Genomic DNA, 17903 nt, shown 5'->3' on the forward strand with positions numbered 1-17903 from the left:
ACTTGGTTACACAAAAACATCAAAGTGCTTAAAATCTCATTATAAACCGTTTTAGACCATTTTGAGCAATTCGATAAAACTTTTCACACAAAAACATCAAAGAGCACAAAATAGCTTAATATCGTATTTAAAAACGTTTTAGACCATTTTGAGCATTTCGACAAAAATTTTTCACACAAAACATCAAAGTGTGCAGAATAGCTTCAAATCACATTTGGAGACGTTTTAGACCATTTTGTGATTTTCGAAAAAACTTGGTTACAGAAAAACACCAAAGTGCTTAAAATCTCATTAGAAACCGTTTTAGACCATTTTGAGCAATTCGATAAAACTTTTCACACAAAAACATCAAAGAGCACAAAATAGCTTAATATCGTATTTAAAAACGTTTTAGACCATTTTGTGATTTTCGAAAAAACTTGTTAACATAAAAACACCAAAGTGCTTAGAATAGCTTCAAATCGCATTTGGAGACGTTTTAGACCATTTTGTGATTTTCGAAAAAACTTGGTTACACAAAAACATCAAAGTGCTTAAAATCTCATTATAAACCGTTTTAGACCATTTTGAGCAATTCGATAAAACTTTTCACACAAAAACATCAAAGAGCACAAAATAGCTTAATATCGTATTTAAAAACGTTTTAGACCATTTTGTGATTTTCGAAAGAACTTGTTAACATAAAAACACCAAAGTGCTTAGAATAGCTTCAAATCGCATTTGGAGACGTTTTAGACCATTTTGTGATTTTCGAAAAAACGTGGTTACACAAAAACATCAAAGTGCTTAAAATCTCATTATAAACCGTTTTAGACCATTTTGAACAATTCGATAAAACTTTTCACACAAAAACATCAAAGAGCACAAAATAGCTTAATATCGTATTTAAAAACGTTTTAGACCATTTTGAGCATTTCGACAAAAATTTTTCACACAAAACATCAAAGTGTGCAGAATAGCTTCAAATCGCATTTGGAGACGTTTTAGACCATTTTGTGATTTTCGAAAAAACTTGTTAACATAAAAACACCAAAGTGCTAAGAATAGTTTCAAATCGCATTTTGAGACATTTTAGACCATTTTGTTTTTTTCGAAAAAACTTGTTAACATAAAAACACCAAAGTGCTTAGAATAGCTTCAAATCGCATTTGGAGACGTTTTAGACCATTTTGTGATTTTCGAAAAAACTTGGTTACAGAAAAACATCAAAGTGCTTAAAATCTCATTATAAACCGTTTTAGACCATTTTGAGCAATTCGATAAAACTTTTCACACAAAAACATCAAAGAGCACAAAATAGCTTAATATCGTATTTAAAAACGTTTTAGACCATTTTGAGCATTTCGACAAAAATTGTTCACACAAAACATCAAAGTGTGCAGAATAGCTTCAAATCGTATTTGGAGACGTTTTAGACCATTTTGTGATTTTCGAAAAAACTTGTTAACATAAAAACACCAAAGTGCTAAGAATAGCTTCAAATCGCATTTTGAGACATTTTAGACCATTTTGTTTTTTTCGAAAAAACTTGTTAACATAAAAACACCAAAGTGCTTAGAATAGCTTCAAATCGCATTTGGAGACGTTTTAGACCATTTTGTGATTTTCGAACAAACTTGGTTACAGAAAAACATCAAAGTGCTTAAAATCTCATTAGAAACCGTTTTAGACCATTTTGAGCAATTCGATAAAACTTTTCACACAAAAACATCAAAGAGCACAAAATAGCTTAATATCGTATTTAAAAACGTTTTAGACCATTTTGAGCATTTCGACAAAAATATTTCACAAAAAACATCAAAGTGCTTAGAATAGCTTCAAATCGCATTTGGAGACATTTTAGACCATTTTGTGATTTTCGAAAAAACTTGTTAACATAAAAACACCAAAGTGCTAAGAATAGCTTCAAATCGCATTTGGAGACATTTTAGACCATTTTGTGATTTTCGAAAAAACTTGTTAACATAAAAAAACCAAAGTGCTAAGAATAGCTTCAAATCGCATTTGGAGACATTTTAGACCATTTTGTTATTTTCGAAAAAACTTGTTAACATAAAAACACCAAAGTGCTTAGAATAGCTTCAAATCGCATTTGGCGACGTTTTAGACCATTTTGTGATTTTCGAAAAAACTTGGTTACAGAAAAACATCAAAGTGCTTAAAATCTAATTAGAAACCGTTTTAGACCATTTTGAGCAATTCGATAAAACTTTTTACACAAAAACATCAAAGAGCACAAAATAGCTTAATATCGTATTTAAAAACGTTTTAGACCATTTTGTGATTTTCGAAAAAACTTGTTAACATAAAAACACCAAAGTGCTTAGAATAGCTTCAAATCGCATTTGGAGACGTTTTAGACCATTTTGTGATTTTCGAAAAAACTTGGTTACAGAAAAACATCAAAGTGCTTAAAATCTCATTAGAAACCGTTTTAGACCATTTTGAGCAATTCAATAAAACTTTTCACACAAAAACATCAAAGAGCACAAAATAGCTTAATATCGTATTTAAAAACGTTTTAGACCATTTTGAGCATTTCGACAAAAAAATTTCACACAAAACATCAAAGTGTGCAGAATAGCTTCAAATCGCATTTGGAGACGTTTTAGACCATTTTGTGATTTTCGAAAAAACTTGGTTACAGAAAAACATCAAAGTGCTTAAAATCTCATTAGAAACCGTTTTAGACCATTTTGAGCAATTCGATAAAACTTTTCACACAAAAACATCAAAGAGCACAAAATAGCTTAATATCGTATTTAAAAACGTTTTAGACCATTTTGAGCATTTCTACAAAAATTTTTCACAAAAAACATCAAAGTGTACAGATTAGCTTCAAATCGCATTTGGAGACGTTTTAGACCATTTTGTGATTTTCGAAAAAACTTGTTAACATAAAAACACCAAAGTGCTTAGAATAGCTTCAAATCGCATTTGGAGACGTTTTAGACCATTTTGTGATTTTCGAAAAAACTTGGTTACACAAAAACATCAAAGTGCTTAAAATCTCATTATAAACCGTTTTAGACCATTTTGAGCAATTCGATAAAACTTTTCACACAAAAACATCAAAGAGCACAAAATAGCTTAATATCGTATTTAAAAACGTTTTAGACCATTTTGAGCATTTCGACAAAAATTTTTCACACAAAACATCAAAGTGTGCAGAATAGCTTCAAATCGCATTTGGAGACGTTTTAGACCATTTTGTGATTTTCGAAAAAACTTGGTTACAGAAAAACACCAAAGTGCTTAAAATCTCATTAGAAACCGTTTTAGACCATTTTGAGCAATTCGATAAAACTTTTCACACAAAAACATCAAAGAGCACAAAATAGCTTAATATCGTATTTAAAAACGTTTTAGACCATTTTGAGCATTTCGACAAAAATTATTCCCACAAAACATCAAAGTGTGCAGAATAGCTTCAAATCGCATTTGGAGACGTTTTAGACCATTTTGTGATTTTCGAAAAAACTTGTTAACATAAAAACACCAAAGTGCTTAGAATAGCTTCAAATCGCATTTGGAGACGTTTTAGACCATTTTGTGATTTTCGAAAAAACTTGGTTACAGAAAAACATCAAAGTGCTTAAAATCTCATTAGAAACCGTTTTAGACCATTTTGAGCAATTCGATAAAACTTTTCACACAAAAACATCAAAGAGCACAAAATAGCTTAATATCGTATTTAAAAACGTTTTAGACCATTTTGAGCATTTCGACAAAAATTATTCCCACAAAACATCAAAGTGTGCAGAATAGCTTCAAATCGCATTTGGAGACATTTTAGACCATTTTGTGATTTTCGAAAAAACTTGTTAACATAAAAACAACAAAGTGCTAAGAATAGCTTCAAATCGCATTTGGAGACGTTTTAGACCATTTTGTGATTTTCGAAAAAACTTGGTTACACAAAAACATCAAAGTGCTTAAAATCTCATTATAAACCGTTTTAGACCATTTTGAGCAATTCGATAAAACTTTTCACACAAAAACATCAAAGAGCACAAAATAGCTTAATATCGTATTTAAAAACGTTTTATACCATTTTGAGCATTTCGACATAAATTTTTCACACAAAACATCAAAGTGTGCAGAATAGCTTCAAATCGCATTTGGAGACGTTTCAGACCATTTTGTGATTTTCGAAAAAACTTGTTAACATAAAAACACCAAAGTGCTAAGAATAGCTTCAAATCGCATTTGGAGACATTTTAGACCATTTTGTTATTTTCGAAAAATCTTGTTAACATAAAAACACCAAAGTGCTTAGAATAGCTTCAAATCGCATTTGGAGACGTTTTAGACCATTTTGTGATTTTCGAAAAAACTTGGTTACAGAAAAACATCAAAGTGCTTAAAATATAATTAGAAACCGTTTTAGACCATTTTGAGCAATTCGATAAAACTTTTTACACAAAAACATCAAAGAGCACAAAATAGCTTAATATCGTATTTAAAAACGTTTTAGACCATTTTGTGATTTTCGAAAAAACTTGTTAACATAAAAACACCAAAGTGCTTAGAATAGCTTCAAATCGCATTTGGAGACGTTTTAGACCATTTTGTGATTTTCGAAAAAACTTGGTTACACAAAAACATCAAAGTGCTTAAAATCTCATTATAAACCGTTTTAGACCATTTTGAGCAATTCGATAAAACTTTTCACACAAAAACATCAAAGAGCACAAAATAGCTTAATATCGTATTTAAAAACGTTTTAGACCATTTTGTGATTTTCGAAAGAACTTGTTAACATAAAAACAACAAAGTGCTTAGAATAGCTTCAAATCGCATTTGGAGACGTTTTAGACCATTTTGTGATTTTCGAAAAAACTTGGTTACACAAAAACATTAAAGTGCTTAAAATCTCATTATAAACCGTTTTAGACCATTTTGAACAATTCGATAAAACTTTTCACACAAAAACATCAAAGAGCACAAAATAGCTTAATATCGTATTTAAAAACGTTTTAGACCATTTTGAGCATTTCGACAAATATTTTTCACACAAAACATCAAAGTGTGCAGAATAGCTTCAAATCGCATTTGGAGACGTTTTAGACCATTTTGTGATTTTCGAAAAAACTTGTTAACATAAAAACACCAAAGTGCTAAGAATAGCTTCAAATCGCATTTTGAGACATTTTAGACCATTTTGTTTTTTTCGAAAAAACTTGTTAACATAAAAACACCAAAGTGCTTAGAATAGCTTCAAATCGCATTTGGAGACGTTTTAGACCATTTTGTGATTTTCGAAAAAACTTGGTTACAGAAAAACATCAAAGTGCTTAAAATCTCATTAGAAACCGTTTTAGACCATTTTGAGCAATTCGATAAAACTTTTCACACAAAAACATCAAAGAGCACAAAATAGCTTAATATCGTATTTAAAAACGTTTTAGACCATTTTGAGCATTTCGACAAAAATTATTCCCACAAAACATCAAAGTGTGCAGAATAGCTTCAAATCGCATTTGGAGACGTTTTAGACCATTTTGTGATTTTCGAAAAAACTTGTTAACATAAAAACACCAAAGTGCTTAGAATAGCTTCAAATCGCATTTGGAGACGTTTTAGACCATTTTGTGATTTTCGAAAAAACTTGGTTACAGAAAAACATCAAAGTGCTTAAAATCTCATTAGAAACCGTTTTAGACCATTTTGAGCAATTCGATAAAACTTTTCACACAAAAACATCAAAGAGCACAAAATAGCTTAATATCGTATTTAAAAACGTTTTAGACCATTTTGAGCATTTCGACAAAAAATTTTCACACAAAACATCAAAGTGTGCAGAATAGCTTCAAATCGCATTTGGAGACGTTTTAGACCATTTTGTGATTTTCGAAAAAACTTGGTTACAGAAAAACATCAAAGTGCTTAAAATCTCATTAGAAACCGTTTTAGACCATTTTGAGCAATTCGATAAAACTTTTCACACAAAAACATCAAAGAGCACAAAATAGCTTAATATCGTATTTAAAAACGTTTTAGACCATTTTGAGCATTTCTACAAAAATTTTTCACAAAAAACATCAAAGTGTACAGAATAGCTTCAAATCGCATTTGGAGACGTTTTAGACCATTTTGTGATTTTCGAAAAAACTTGTTAACATAAAAACACCAAAGTGCTTAGAATAGCTTCAAATCGCATTTGGAGACGTTTTAGACCATTTTGTGATTTTCGAAAAAACTTGGTTACACAAAAACATCAAAGTGCTTAAAATCTCATTATAAACCGTTTTAGACCATTTTGAGCAATTCGATAAAACTTTTCACACAAAAACATCAAAGAGCACAAAATAGCTTAATATCGTATTTAAAAACGTTTTAGACCATTTTGAGCATTTCGACAAAAATTTTTCACACAAAACATCAAAGTGTGCAGAATAGCTTCAAATCGCATTTGGAGACGTTTTAGACCATTTTGTGATTTTCGAAAAAACTTGGTTACAGAAAAACACCAAAGTGCTTAAAATCTCATTAGAAACCGTTTTAGACCATTTTGAGCAATTCGATAAAACTTTTCACACAAAAACATCAAAGAGCACAAAATAGCTTAATATCGTATTTAAAAACGTTTTAGACCATTTTGAGCATTTCGACAAAAATTATTCCCACAAAACATCAAAGTGTGCAGAATAGCTTCAAATCGCATTTGGAGACGTTTTAGACCATTTTGTGATTTTCGAAAAAACTTGTTAACATAAAAACACCAAAGTGCTTAGAATAGCTTCAAATCGCATTTGGAGACGTTTTAGACCATTTTGTGATTTTCGAAAAAACTTGGTTACAGAAAAACATCAAAGTGCTTAAAATCTCATTAGAAACCGTTTTAGACCATTTTGAGCAATTCGATAAAACTTTTCACACAAAAACATCAAAGAGCACAAAATAGCTTAATATCGTATTTAAAAACGTTTTAGACCATTTTGAGCATTTCGACAAAAAATGTTCACACAAAACATCAAAGTGTGCAGAATAGCTTCAAATCGCATTTGGAGACGTTTTAGACCATTTTGTGATTTTCGAAAAAACTTGGTTACAGAAAAACACCAAAGTGCTAAGAATAAGAAGTGCTTAAATGATGATTTAATTGACCATAATATATTAATTGATAAGTTGTATAATTTAGGGGTCGAAGACCATCTAATCTCTTGGATCTATGCTTTTCTATGTGATAGAAAACAACGTGTTAAACTAGGCGATGAATTGTCCCCTTGGACAGTCGTTAAGGGTGGTATCCCCCAAGGATCCTGGTTGGGGCCCATGTTGTTTATCATCTTTGTCGACGATCTTCTGGATGGGGTGCCGTGCATGAAATACATGGACGACACCTCCATCCATGAACGCGTCGGCAACGATGGGGCAACTGTACTCCAAACCACTCTTGACGAAACTGTCCAGTGGGCTAAGGATAACAATATGTACCTTAATATTAAGAAAACGAAAGAGATGAGAATTAGTTGTAAAAGGTCAAAGACTGCTTTTGAGCCACTCCATGTTGGAGATTGTAATCTGGAACGTGTTGACGAATTTAAACTTCTTGGTGTAATTATTTCTCATAATTTGTCATGGCAACCTCATATTGATCAAATGATTAGTAAATGTAATTCTAGAATGTACTTTCTCAAACAGGTGCGGAGGGCAGGCCTGGATGCCCCCGCACTTGTCCAATTTTATACTAGTATCATTAGACCAATATTAGAATATGCGGCCCCAGTTTGGGGATCAAATATTACGAAGCAACAGAATCAACAACTTGAACAAATTCAGAGAAGGGCCTTTAAATGTATTTTTCCGCATGCTACTTATTCCGATGCCCGCAGCTTCCTTGGTTTTTCTACCTTAGAAGACCGCCGTGTTCGACTGTGCAAGGATTTTTTTGTTAAAATCAAAGACCCCAGTCACAGATTGAATCATTTGTTACCGGAGGCTCCTTCTGCTGCTTATAATCTTAGAAGACTCCGTGAGTTCTGTATCCCTAGAGTTAAAACTAACCGTTCAAAAACGTTTATTATTAATCACGGATTATTCCAAAAATGGTAAACATTTTGTGTTATGTTTCCGCGACCTTCCGTACCTTTGTGTGTAAATATTATTGAAAATTTTTGAAGTTTTTAACATTTTTTAAATTTGTAAACATTTTTAATACTTTTAAATTTTTATCCTGCAGGCCTATGTCTTTAGCTATTTGAATTTTATATTTATTGTTTTTATAATAAGTGATTTTTTATTGTAATTTTGTTTTAATTTTTTGATTGTATGTTCTACATTTCTGAATGTCTTTTATATTTGTATATTGCATTTTATTTTTCTGAGTGAAACGCTTTTGTTAAACTTCAATCTTTCGTTTGATTGCAATAAAGTTCTATTCGTATTCGTATTCGTAATAGCTTCAAATCGCATTTGGAGACATTTTAGACCATTTTGTTATTTTCGAAAAATCTTGTTAACATAAAAACACCAAAGTGCTTAGAATAGCTTCAAATCGCATTTGGAGACGTTTTAGACCATTTTGTGATTTTCGAAAAAACTTGGTTACAGAAAAACATCAAAGTGCTTAAAATCTCATTAGAAACCGTTTTAGACCATTTTGAGCAATTCGATAAAACTTTTCACACAAAAACATCAAAGAGCACAAAATAGCTTAATATCGTATTTAAAAACGTTTTAGACCATTTTGTGATTTTCGAAAAAACTTACTAACATAAAAACACCAAAGTGCTTAGAATAGCTTCAAATCGCATTTGGAGACGTTTTAGACCATTTTGTGATTTTCGAAAAAACTTGGTTACACAAAAACATTAAAGTGCTTAAAATCTCATTATAAACCGTTTTAGACCATTTTGAACAATTCGATAAAACTTTTCACACAAAAACATCAAAGAGCACAAAATAGCTTAATATCGTATTTAAAAACGTTTTAGACCATTTTGAGCATTTCGACAAACATTTTTCACACAAAACATCAAAGTTTGCAGAATAGCTTCAAATCGCATTTGGAGACGTTTTAGACCATTTTGTGATTTTCGAAAAAACTTGTTAACATAAAAACACCAAAGTGCTAAGAATAGCTTCAAATCGCATTTTGAGACATTTTAGACCATTTTGTTTTTTTCGAAAAAACTTGTTAACATAAAAACACCAAAGTGCTTAGAATAGCTTCAAATCGCACTTGGAGACGTTTTAGACCATTTTGTGATTTTCGAAAAAACTTGGTTACAGAAAAACATCAAAGTGCTTAAAATCTCATTAGAAACCGTTTTAGACCATTTTGAGCAATTCGATAAAACTTTTCACACAAAAACATCAAAGAGCACAAAATAGCTTAATATCGTATTTAAAAACGTTTTAGACCATTTTGAGCATTTCGACAAAAATTATTCCCACAAAACATCAAAGTGTGCAGAATAGCTTCAAATCGCATTTGGAGACGTTTTAGACCATTTTGTGATTTTCGAAAAAACTTGTTAACATAAAAACACCAAAGTGCTTAGAATAGCTTCAAATCGCATTTAGAGACGTTTTAGACCATTTTGTGATTTTCGAAAAAACTTGGTTACAGAAAAACATCAAAGTGCTTAAAATCTCATTAGAAACCGTTTTAGACCATTTTGAGCAATTCGATAAAACTTTTCACACAAAAACATCAAAGAGCACAAAATAGCTTAATATCGTATTTAAAAACGTTTTAGACCATTTTGAGCATTTCGACAAAAATTTTTCACAAAAAACATCAAAGTGTACAGAATAGCTTCAAATCGCATTTGGAGACGTTTTAGACCATTTTGTGATTTTCGAAAAAACTTGTTAACATAAAAACACCAAAGTGCTTAGAATAGCTTCAAATCGCATTTGGAGACGTTTTAGACCATTTTGTGATTTTCGAAAAAACTTGGTTACACAAAAACATCAAAGTGCTTAAAATCTCATTATAAACCGTTTTAGACCATTTTGAGCAATTCGATAAAACTTTTCACACAAAAACATCAAAGAGCACAAAATAGCTTAATATCGTATTTAAAAACGTTTTAGACCATTTTGAGCATTTCGACAAAAATTTTTCACACAAAACATCAAAGTGTGCAGAATAGCTTCAAATCGCATTTGGAGACGTTTTAGACCATTTTGTGATTTTCGAAAAAACTTGGTTACAGAAAAACACCAAAGTGCTTAAAATCTCATTAGAAACCGTTTTAGACCATTTTGAGCAATTCGATAAAACTTTTCACACAAAAACATCAAAGAGCACAAAATAGCTTAATATCGTATTTAAAAACGTTTTAGACCATTTTGAGCATTTCGACAAAAATTATTCCCACAAAACATCAAAGTGTGCAGAATAGCTTCAAATCGCATTTGGAGACGTTTTAGACCATTTTGTGATTTTCGAAAAAACTTGTTAACATAAAAACACCAAAGTGCTTAGAATAGCTTCAAATCGCATTTGGAGACGTTTTAGACCATTTTGTGATTTTCGAAAAAACTTGGTTACAGAAAAACATCAAAGTGCTTAAAATCTCATTAGAAACCGTTTTAGACCATTTTGAGCAATTCGATAAAACTTTTCACACAAAAACATCAAAGAGCACAAAATAGCTTAATATCGTATTTAAAAACGTTTTAGACCATTTTGAGCATTTCGACAAAAAATGTTCACACAAAACATCAAAGTGTGCAGAATAGCTTCAAATCGCATTTGGAGACGTTTTAGACCATTTTGTGATTTTCGAAAAAACTTGGTTACAGAAAAACATCAAAGTGCTTAAAATCTCATTAGAAACCGTTTTAGACCATTTTGAGCAATTCGATAAAACTTTTCACACAAAAACATCAAAGAGCACAAAATAGCTTAATATCGTATTTAAAAACGTTTTAGACCATTTTGAGCATTTCTACAAAAATTTTTCACAAAAAACATCAAAGTGTACAGAATAGCTTCAAATCGTATTTGGAGACGGTTTAGACCATTTTGTGATTTTCGAAAAAACTTGGTTACAGAAAAACATCAAAGTGCTTAAAATCTCATTAGAAACCGTTTTAGACCATTTTGAGCAATTCGATAAAACTTTTAACACAAAAACATCAAAGAGCACAAAATAGCTTAATATCGTATTTTAAAACGTTTTAGACCATTTTGAGCATTTCGACAAAAATTTGTCACACAAAACATCACAGTGTGCAGAATAGCTTCAAATCGCATTTCGAGACGTTTTAGACCATTTTGTGATTTTCGAAAAAACTTGGTTACAGAAAAACACCAAAGTGCTTAAAATCTCATTAGAAACCGTTTTAAACCATTTTGAGCAATTCGATAAAACTTTTTACACAAAAACATCAAAGAGCACAAAATAGCTTAATATCGTATTTAAAAACGTTTTAGACCATTTTGTGATTTTCAAAAGAACTTGTTAACATAAAAACACCAAAGTGCTTAGAATAGCTTCAAATCGCATTTGGAGACGTTTTAGACCATTTTGTGATTTTCGAAAAAACTTGGTTACACAAAAACATTAAAGTGCTTAAAATCTCATTATAAACCGTTTTAGACCATTTTGAACAATTCGATAAAACTTTTCACACAAAAACATCAAAGAGCACAAAATAGCTTAATATCGTATTTAAAAACGTTTTAGACCATTTTGAGCATTTCGACAAACATTTTTCACACAAAACATCAAAGTTTGCAGAATAGCTTCAAATCGCATTTGGAGACGTTTTAGACCATTTTGTGATTTTCGAAAAAACTTGTTAACATAAAAACACCAAAGTGCTAAGAATAGCTTCAAATCGCATTTTGAGACATTTTAGACCATTTAGTTTTTTTCGAAAAAACTTGTTAACATAAAAACACCAAAGTGCTTAGAATAGCTTCAAATCGCATTTGGAGACGTTTTAGACGATTTTGTGATTTTCGAAAAAACTTGGTTACAGAAAAACATCAAAGTGCTTAAAATCTCATTATAAACCGTTTTAGACCATTTTGAGCAATTCGATAAAACTTTTCACACAAAAACATCAAAGAGCACAAAATAGCTTAATATCGTATTTAAAAACGTTTTAGACCATTTTGAGCATTTCTACAAAAAATTTTCACAAAAAACATCAAATCGCAAAAAAAATTTTTCACAAAAAACATCAAAGAGCACAAAATAGCTTAATATCGTATTTAAAAACGTTTTAGACGATTTTGAGCATTTCGACAAAAATTTTTCACACAAAACATCAAAGTGTGCAGAATAGCTTCAAATCGCATTTGGAGACGTTTTAGACCATTTTGTGATTTTCGAAAAAACTTGTTAACATAAAAACACCAAAGTGCTAAGAATAGCTTCAAATCGCATTTGGAGACATTTTAGATCATTTTGTTATTTTCGAAAAAACATGTTAACATAAAAACACCAAAGTGCTTAGAATAGCTTCAAATCGCATTTGGAGACGTTTTAGACCATTTTGTGATTTTCGAAAAAACTTGTTAACATAAAAACACCAAAGTGCTAAGAATAGCTTCAAATCGCATTTTGAGACATTTTAGACCATTTTGTTTTTTTCGAAAAAACTTGTTAACATAAAAACACCAAAGTGCTTAGAATAGCTTCAAATCGCATTTGGAGACGTTTTAGACCATTTTGTGATTTTCGAAAAAACTTGGTTACAGAAAAACATCAAAGTGCTTAAAATCTCATTATAAACCGTTTTAGACCATTTTGAGCAATTCGATAAAACTTTTCACACAAAAACATCAAAGAGCACAAAATAGCTTAATATCGTATTTAAAAACGTTTTAGACCATTTTGAGCATTTCTACAAAAAAATTTTCACAAAAAACATCAAATCGCAAAAAAAAATTTTCACAAAAAACATCAAAGAGCACAAAATAGCTTAATATCGTATTTAAAAACGTTTTAGACGATTTTGAGCATTTCGACAAAAATTTTTCACACAAAACATCAAAGTGTGCAGAATAGCTTCAAATCGCATTTGGAGACGTTTTAGACCATTTTGTGATTTTCGAAAAAACTTGTTAACATAAAAACACCAAAGTGCTAAGAATAGCTTCAAATCGCATTTGGAGACATTTTAGATCATTTTGTTATTTTCGAAAAAACATGTTAACATAAAAACACCAAAGTGCTTAGAATAGCTTCAAATCGCATTTGGAGACGTTTTAGACCATTTTGTGATTTTCGAAAAAACTTGGTTACAGAAAAACATCAAAGTGCTTAAAATCTCATTAGAAACCGTTTTAGACCATTTTGAGCAATTCGATAAAACTTTTCACACAAAAACATCAAAGAGCACAAAATAGCTTAATATCGTATTTAAAAACGTTTTAGACCATTTTGAGCATTTCGACAAAAATTGTTCACACAAAACATCAAAGTGTGCAGAATAGCTTCAAATCGCATTTGGAGACGTTTTAGACCATTTTGTGATTTTCGAAAAAACTTGTTAACATAAAAACACCAAAGTGCTAAGAATAGCTTCAAATCGCATTTTGAGACATTTTAGACCATTTTGTTTTTTTCGAAAAAACTTGTTAACATAAAAACACCAAAGTGCTTAGAATAGCTTCAAATCGCATTTGGAGACGTTTTAGACCATTTTGTGATTTTCGAACAAACTTGGTTACAGAAAAACATCAAAGTGCTTAAAATCTCATTAGAAACCGTTTTAGACCATTTTGAGCAATTTGATAAAATTTTTGACACAAAAACATCAAAGAGCACAAAATAGCTTAATATCGTATTTAAAAACGTTTTAGACCATTTTGAGCATTTCGACAAAAATATTTCACAAAAAACATCAAAGTGCTTAGAATAGCTTCAAATCGCATTTGGAGACGTTTTAGACCATTTTGTGATTTTCGAAAAAACTTGGTTACACAAAAACATCAAAGTGCTTAAAATCTCATTATAAACCGTTTTAGACCATTTTGAGCAATTCGATAAAACTTTTCACACAAAAACATCAAAGAGCACAAAATAGCTTAATATCGTATTTAAAAACGTTTTAGACCATTTTGAGCATTTCGACAAAAATTTTTCACACAAAACATCAAAGTGTGCAGAATAGCTTCAAATCACATTTGGAGACGTTTTAGACCATTTTGTGATTTTCGAAAAAACTTGGTTACAGAAAAACACCAAAGTGCTTAAAATCTCATTAGAAACCGTTTTAGACCATTTTGAGCAATTCGATAAAACTTTTCACACAAAAACATCAAAGAGCACAAAATAGCTTAATATCGTATTTAAAAACGTTTTAGACCATTTTGTGATTTTCGAAAAAACTTGTTAACATAAAAACACCAAAGTGCTTAGAATAGCTTCAAATCGCATTTGGAGACGTTTTAGACCATTTTGTGATTTTCGAAAAAACTTGGTTACACAAAAACATCAAAGTGCTTAAAATCTCATTATAAACCGTTTTAGACCATTTTGAGCAATTCGATAAAACTTTTCACACAAAAACATCAAAGAGCACAAAATAGCTTAATATCGTATTTAAAAACGTTTTAGACCATTTTGTGATTTTCGAAAGAACTTGTTAACATAAAAACACCAAAGTGCTTAGAATAGCTTCAAATCGCATTTGGAGACGTTTTAGACCATTTTGTGATTTTCGAAAAAACGTGGTTACACAAAAACATCAAAGTGCTTAAAATCTCATTATAAACCGTTTTAGACCATTTTGAACAATTCGATAAAACTTTTCACACAAAAACATCAAAGAGCACAAAATAGCTTAATATCGTATTTAAAAACGTTTTAGACCATTTTGAGCATTTCGACAAAAATTTTTCACACAAAACATCAAAGTGTGCAGAATAGCTTCAAATCGCATTTGGAGACGTTTTAGACCATTTTGTGATTTTCGAAAAAACTTGTTAACATAAAAACACCAAAGTGCTAAGAATAGCTTCAAATCGCATTTTGAGACATTTTAGACCATTTTGTTTTTTTCGAAAAAACTTGTTAACATAAAAACACCAAAGTGCTTAGAATAGCTTCAAATCGCATTTGGAGACGTTTTAGACCATTTTGTGATTTTCGAAAAAACTTGGTTACAGAAAAACATCAAAGTGCTTAAAATCTCATTATAAACCGTTTTAGACCATTTTGAGCAATTCGATAAAACTTTTCACACAAAAACATCAAAGAGCACAAAATAGCTTAATATCGTATTTAAAAACGTTTTAGACCATTTTGAGCATTTCGACAAAAATTGTTCACACAAAACATCAAAGTGTGCAGAATAGCTTCAAATCGTATTTGGAGACGTTTTAGACCATTTTGTGATTTTCGAAAAAACTTGTTAACATAAAAACACCAAAGTGCTAAGAATAGCTTCAAATCGCATTTTGAGACATTTTAGACCATTTTGTTTTTTTCGAAAAAACTTGTTAACATAAAAACACCAAAGTGCTTAGAATAGCTTCAAATCGCATTTGGAGACGTTTTAGACCATTTTGTGATTTTCGAACAAACTTGGTTACAGAAAAACATCAAAGTGCTTAAAATCTCATTTGAAACCGTTTTAGACCATTTTGAGCAATTCGATAAAACTTTTCACACAAAAACATCAAAGAGCACAAAATAGCTTAATATCGTATTTAAAAACGTTTTAGACCATTTTGAGCATTTCGACAAAAATATTTCACAAAAAACATCAAAGTGCTTAGAATAGCTTCAAATCGCATTTGGAGACATTTTAGACCATTTTGTGATTTTCGAAAAAACTTGTTAACATAAAAACACCAAAGTGCTAAGAATAGCTTCAAATCGCATTTGGAGACATTTTAGACCATTTTGTGATTTTCGAAAAAACTTGTTAACATAAAAACACCAAAGTGCTAAGAATAGCTTCAAATCGCATTTGGAGACATTTTAGACCATTTTGTTATTTTCGAAAAAACTTGTTAACATAAAAACACCAAAGTGCTTAGAATAGCTTCAAATCGCATTTGGAGACGTTTTAGACCATTTTGTGATTTTCGAAAAAACTTGGTTACAGAAAAACATCAAAGTGCTTAAAATCTAATTAGAAACCGTTTTAGACCATTTTGAGCAATTCGATAAAACTTTTTACACAAAAACATCAAAGAGCACAAAATAGCTTAATATCGTATTTAAAAACGTTTTAGACCATTTTGTGATTTTCGAAAAAACTTGTTAACATAAAAACACCAAAGTGCTTAGAATAGCTTCAAATCGCATTTGGAGACGTTTTAGACCATTTTGTGATTTTCGAAAAAACTTGGTTACACAAAAACATCAAAGTGCTTAAAATCTCATTATAAACCGTTTTAGACCATTTTGAGCAATTCGATAAAACGTTTCACACAAAAACATCAAAGAGCACAAAATAGCTTAATATCGTATTTAAAAACGTTTTAGACCATTTTGTGATTTTCGAAAGAACTTGTTAACATAAAAACACCAAAGTGCTTAGAATAGCTTCAAATCGCATTTGGAGACGTTTTAGACCATTTTGTGATTTTCGAAAAAACTTGGTTACACAAAAACATCAAAGTGCTTAAAATCTCATTATAAACCGTTTTAGACCATTTTGAGCAATTCGATAAAACTTTTCACACAAAAACATCAAAGAGCACAAAATAGCTTAAAATCGTATTTAAAAACGTTTTAGACCATTTTGTGATTTTCGAAAAAACTTGTCAACATAAAAACACCAAAGTGCTTAGAATAGCTTCAAATCGCATTTGGAGACGTTTTAGACCATTTTGTGATTTTCGAAAAAACTTGGTTACAGAAAAACATCAAAGTGCTTAAAATCTCATTAGAAACCGTTTTAGACCATTTTGAGCAATTCGATAAAACTTTTCACACAAAAACATCAAAGAGCACAAAATAGCTTAATATCGTATTTAAAAACGTTTTAGACCATTTTGAGCATTTCGACAAAAATTATTCCCACAAAACACCAAAGTGCTTAGAATAGCTTCAAATCGCATTTGGAGACGTTTTAGACCATTTTGTGATTTTCGAAAAAACTTGGTTACAGAAAAACATCAAAGTGCTTAAAATCTCATTAGAAACCGTTTTAGACCATTTTGAGCAATTCGATAAAACTTTTCACACAAAAACATCAAAGAGCACAAAATAGCTTAATATCGTATTTAAAAACGTTTTAGACCATTTTGAGCATTTCGACAAAAAATTTTCACACAAAACATCAAAGTGTGCAGAATAGCTTCAAATCGCATTTGGAGACGTTTTAGACCATTTTGTGATTTTCGAAAAAACTTGGTTACAGAAAAACATCAAAGTGCTTAAAATCTCATTAGAAACCGTTTTAGACCATTTTGAGCAATTCGATAAAACTTTTCACACAAAAACATCAAAGAGCACAAAATAGCTTAATATCGTATTTAAAAACGTTTTAGACCATTTTGAGCATTTCTACAAAAATTTTTCACAAAAAACATCAAAGTGTACAGAATAGCTTCAAATCGCATTTGGAGACGTTTTAGACCATTTTGTGATTTTCGAAAAAACTTGTTAACATAAAAACACCAAAGTGCTTAGAATAGCTTCAAATCGCATTTGGAGACGTTTTAGACCATTTTGTGATTTTCGAAAAAACTTGGTTACACAAAAACATCAAAGTGCTTAAAATCTCATTATAAACCGTTTTAGACCATTTTGAGCAATTCGATAAAACTTTTCACACAAAAACATCAAAGAGCACAAAATAGCTTAATATCGTATTTAAAAACGTTTTAGACCATTTTGAGCATTTCGACAAAAATTTTTCACACAAAACATCAAAGTGTGCAGAATAGCTTCAAATCGCATTTGGAGACGTTTTAGACCATTTTGTGATTTTCGAAAAAACTTGGTTACAGAAAAACACCAAAGTGCTTA

The sequence above is a fragment of the Antedon bifida genome, chromosome 10 (genome assembly GCF_963402885.1).
Source record: "Antedon bifida chromosome 10, ecAntBifi1.1, whole genome shotgun sequence".
Lineage (NCBI taxonomy): Eukaryota > Metazoa > Echinodermata > Crinoidea > Comatulida > Antedonidae > Antedon > Antedon bifida.